Genomic DNA, 6,000 nt, shown 5'->3' on the forward strand with positions numbered 1-6,000 from the left:
AAGTATTGGTTTAAGGCCATTTTCAGTTAAGGGGTGGTTCACCCTTCTTACTTTTTTGTTTGTAAAGTTTTTGTGTATTTGTTCACCACTTTCAAACCAACTTTTTTGGGCCTTTTAACCACTGAATTTCAGAGGTTTTTTAGTGATAAAAAACTCATTTTGAAGTCCAAATTTGGAGGGGTTAGCCTCCCCTCCTTGTGTCTTGTTTGCATGTCTAGTTAGCTTTATGTGTTAGCATGTTTTTCTAGCTTAACTTAGCTCAAGTCCAGCATGTTTTAGCCTTTGAAATAGCTTGCTTTAGCTCTGTTTTGGGCTGGTTAGTTCATTTAGGTCTTGTTTTGCATGGTTGTAGTGTAATAGTCTTCACAAGTTAGTGTTTTAGGGTCTTAGACATCTCTTGTTTGAGTTGATAGCATATTTTGGCGTTGTTTTTCACTCCATTTCAGCACTATAATCTATGCAACCTCCCTCTTTGCTTCACTCTTTCATTTGCTTTTGAGGGTTATTTCAAGCTTGGGATCCTTTAAGCTTGAGATTGAGGTTATGCTTAATGGTTTAATCCTCTTTAAGGGTTCACTACCAACGGCATGATCTCTCTCTTGCCTTACATTATCCCTTGGTTGACACTTCTTTAATCTTAAAGGACACTCACCAATGGACAAATTAATTAAAGAATGATTTGGTAACTAAAATGTGTAAACAAAATTGGCAAGTAAAAGTGGTAAGATAAGCACTTCTTTGCGTTGCATTGCATGTGTTCAAATCTGATGTTAGTTTTGAACACAAGGAAAATAGAACATTTCATACTCAAAAGTGATGAAATGTGCCATTTTCCTAGGTCTCCATTGCCCTTGATCATGCATGATAGGGTGATGGTCATTTGAGTCTTGTTTGTGCATTTATCGAACTTGTACAAACTTGGTTCTTTGGCCATCATGCATTGAAATTGCTTGGTTGATGGTTTGAGAGTCAAGAGTATCACTCCTTTGAACTTGTTTGATGATAAGGAGGGTAACAGTACAAATAAACCTTCAAAAAGTACACTGCTTTGCTCTGTTCGCTCTTTGTAGCTAATCGGCCACCATTAGTAGCCGACCGGCTATCAATATTGGCCAACCGGCCCCACTTTCAGCCACCAATGAAAATTCAACAGAGTGTTTTTGAAGAAAAATAGAGTTGATCTGGAGAAGGAGAAAGTGTAAGTGCTTCTGTGCAACAGAGGCTTATAGCAGCAAAACAGTGGCCTTTCGGGTGAAAAATCGAGCATGCATGCATCCCTCGCTTCCCGAGGCCATTTGGTTAATTTGCTTAGTGTCAAGACCCAAACCCGCTCCTATAGATTTAGCATCTTAACCGGCCAGTAATCTTGTGATTACCGAAGGCCTCTGAGACAGATTAACAAAATATTAGGGGCTAGCGGAAGCAAATAACAATGTATAACGTCCATTGAGCTTTCAGACTTATATGAGACAGAAAAATTTTAAACTTTTTATATACATATATACACATTATCTTTAAGTCATCATATATATACATATTTAGACAAAGAGGTTTAGCCCTATTTACAAAACACACAAGACTTGTTCAACCAAACACGAAAACAAAACTTAAACTTTAAATCATATAGCAATAATCACTTGACATATTCGGAACCTCTACGGGAGGCACATAGGCTGGCTGACAAAAACAGATTCTAGGTAGATGCCTCTAAGCCTAGTCACGCGCCTGATCACCTACATACATAAATAATACAGTGAGCTAGAGCCCAGTGAATAATAACAGAGTAAATGTTTTAATGAATGAGTCCGTACAGATTCAGAAATCATAATTCAGTTTCGTATCAAATTTATAATTTGTCCAGATCATATACGGAAATCATAAGTCATGCTTAAGCATACGTGATACATCCGTTAGCATTAACAGAACAGAATAGAACGTATACACGTGAAGTTACGAATAACCAGTTCCATAAAGGAACCTCTGGATCCGGGTAACAGAACAGAAGCTGAGCCCCCATGACGGGGCCTCCGGTACGGGTAACAGAGTGCTGACAGATTAAGTTCCATAAAGGAACCTCCGATACCGAGTAACAGCCAACAGATATCACATGATGCTAAGGATGTCACGAGTACATATCAGAAATTGGACAGTCATTCATTGTACAGAACATAGCACTTTAGAAAACAGATCTCATTTTATCACACAGAAAATAAATACAGTTGAACATAACTTTACTAAGTTATTACTCACAGATAGCTGCGGAAGCAAATCAGATGGATTAGACATATCAGATAAATCAGGCAGACAATGGCGCGTGACCTACACAAACACATAATATATACACATTGAAATACAATATTACTCCATTTATCAAACTTGACTTTCCTAGTCTTTTTCCGTCTAAACAGTCTGAAGTTCTACTATGCTTATTCTTTCTCATTCAAATAAACCGGGTTCTCATTTCACATATTCTTTCATTACTAAGTCCTTCTTTTCCAAATAGATTGATCTTTTACTTGACTTCTTAAACAATTATTACTAGATGAATGATTCATTCTTCAACTAACTAATCTATGTTGATTGGTAGTTTATTAATCTTTATTGAGTCATAAATCATGTCTAGAATGCCTTGGAAAGAGATGAGAATAAAATGTGAACTAAATGCAATTTTCCAAAATATGCTAAAAATGGGTCTTCGCTCGAGCGCCACTTTGGTCGCTTGAGCGGACTGTAAAATTTGAAAAACTACTATGAGCTCGATTTTCACGCTTGAGCGAGACTTTCCTCGCTCGAGCAGACAACGTAAATTCTGAAATTTCAAAATTGCAATTGAAGTTCAAATTTGGTATTCAAAGCCTCAAAACATGCACTTTTGGTACACAAAAATGGAGAACCATTGGATAATTTAGTAAACACTTTCAATTAGAAATCATTCATTCAAAATCATGCTCCAATTGTCCAAATTTAGTTTTAACTCATCTTCTTTACATCAACCCACAATTCTAAAATATAAATTAGACTTCCCAACCTCTTGAAATTCCATGATGTATATAATACAAATAGATTCAATTTTATTATTAATAACAAAATCAACTTAACTATGAATTACACAAATCAATTTCTTAGAAATTCAACTTAACTCAATTTCTAACCAAAAACTTAATTTATAATCATGGGTGTTCTAAAACGTATCTAAATTGAGTCGAATTCTTAAATTACATCACATGCATGGATTGAATAAAAATCTGATTATAAAATCGAAACTTTAGGATTAATTCCAAATTAATTTCCACAACTATGAGTCTATTTAATTTCTTACTTAAAACCTTATTTCTTACAAAATCCATGAGACTAATTTCATAACTTTCTTAATTCATGATGCATGGAGGATTATCTAAAACATGAAATTAAAGTTATAAAACTCTTAGAAAATATTTGCATGTATGAAATTAGGGTCAACATTCAAATTAATTACATCCAAAATTCTTTTAATTCAATATTAAGTTCAAAATGTTCATGAATTCATAATTTCCCAAAACTTGCTCTCCTTATAACCAAACATGAAATTAATTCTCCAACTTTCTTAAAGATTCATTGATGCATGTAAAGATGAAGTCCAAATTCATGAGGGATAACACAAATTAAACTTACTTGATAAATTTTCCCAAGCCCATTTCCTTAATCTCAAGCTCAACTCAATTTATTTTAACCTCAATTTAATTCGTAATTATACATGTTCCAAAATATGTTTAATTTGAGTCAAATTCTTAGATTACATTACATGCATGGGTTAATAATTAAAATCAAAACCCATATTTATTCTTTAATTCTTCCAAATTACATGCATGCAGAAATAAGGCCCAATTCATGCAAGATTACAAAAATTAAATGCAAAATAATTAATTTCTAAATTGATTTCCATAAATTGAACATAACTACATGAATTCATCATCTTGCTAACTTCTTCTATTTATATGAAATTGAATCCAAGTTTAACAAATTTAAGAAATTATAATTCATACTCTTGGTCCTAACTTGATTTTACATGCAAACCCAAATCTTAACAATTTATAATTGATCTACAAAGCTTTATTTTAATTCCTTCAAAATTCATGATGTATGTAAGGAATCACCATCTTCTTAACATGCTCAAGCAAAATACATGTAATGGCCCATAAATCCAACTCTATACCATAGGATCTTCAAGGTTTGAGAGACAAATCCAAGCCAAACTTGAGTTTCTTCTTCCTTTTCTTCGCTTTTCTCTTGGTTTTCCTTCAAAATTTCCAGCAAAGATCTAAGGAATTGAACTGTCCCTCACTCACGGTTCTCTCTCTCACCCACGGTTCTGTCTCTCTCTCTCTCTCTCTCTCTCTCTCTCACGGTTTTGCCAAGACAAATATGAAGCACAGAATGCACTCAACAATTAATAAGTAGATTTACATACTCTCTCTCCTCATGTACACTTATAAAACTTGAAGGTTTAATAATCTATTATATATATATAATATACCCCCACAATGTTAATCAGTTTAGTATAGTTAAATTAGCAACTGGTCATTCATTAGCTTAATTAAGCACCCTCTTGATTCTTAATTAATCTCAATTGATCAAAACTAATCACAAGTCTCATGTAATTTAATTAGTCTAATTGATTTTAATTAAGGTCCAATTAATTATATTTAATTTTTACCATTCTGAATCAGATTTTTGATCAACTTCCAAAAAGCTCCAAATATTAAATTAGACTTATTTCCATTATCAATTTTGATTTCTCAAACTATTTAGGCCTTCAATTTCTAATCAGACTTCAAATTTCTGTCAATAAATTGCATATCTAAATTGGACACCTCATAAATAAATTTAATTCGTAATAATCACAATTCTCAATCCTCATAATTTAATTAACTTAATTTTCTCCAATTCAGATCTAATTAATCGAATCTCAATTTTATTAAACTGAATCAAATATTTAAGTAAACTCCCAAATAGGTCCGTAATTAAAATTAAATTGACTCAACTTCTTAATTTCACTTCTTTAAACCATTTGGACCCTAATTTTCTAATTCCAAAATAAATCTTTAATAGAATCATATATGATTCAGATTCCACAATTCTCACAAATCCCAAATTAAATTATAATACTCGGCAATTAAATTTCAAATTCTCTTAATTAATCAGGTACTAATCATTATACGTGATGGGGTCGTTACACTTAGTTAATTAGTTGTAGCTTATTCATGCAAATATTGTAACTATTTAGCTTAGATAGTTAATTAGTTCACGTTGTGTAATTAATTAATTAAATAGCCTAGTCTAATTGATTAATTAGTTAAGTATGTTGTAATAATTAATTAGCTTAGAGTAAGCTTTTTATTTATTCAAAGTGTTGTAATAGTTAGTTAAGTAGTGTAGCTTAGCTAGTTTCATTCGGACCCTTCTTCGCGAGGGCGTAATGTTGTAATAAGTGTGCGTGCATGCGTGTATATTTTTCCAACCCTACGTCTTTCTCCCTTTTATTTACCCGCTTTTGATGGTTAGATTAAGAGCATGATTTTTCAAATTAGCATACCTTATACTTGCATCCATTCATTTGTATTGTATGCACCGAGACTTGGCGCATCATTCAAATTGCATTGTCATTTCAAATACTTCTTTGAATACATGTTTAATTGTATATTGTTCAAATTGCTTCATATGCCATATTAGTAGCCGAGCCTATTAATTGCATTATTGCATGTGTTGTATTAGGCATCTTGTATAGTTAGGAATCATGAATGTTTTTCTAATTCATATCTTCTTGGCTTGGAGTACTAGGTGAGTTTTTAGTGGTTTAGCATACTTGCATGAGTGTGAGTGATTGCCATGACTAACATGCTTGTCATGAGGCTAAATGCTTATTTGTTAAACTGCTTGAATGCCTGTGGATGAAGGCTTGTTGTTTGAATTGGAACGATTCAACAAATGTATGTTTTAAGCCTACTTTGTTGAGTGACAAAT

This window comes from Camellia sinensis, chromosome 12, assembly GCF_055761805.1.
Source record: "Camellia sinensis isolate YWXY chromosome 12, ASM5576180v1, whole genome shotgun sequence".
Lineage (NCBI taxonomy): Eukaryota > Viridiplantae > Streptophyta > Magnoliopsida > Ericales > Theaceae > Camellia > Camellia sinensis.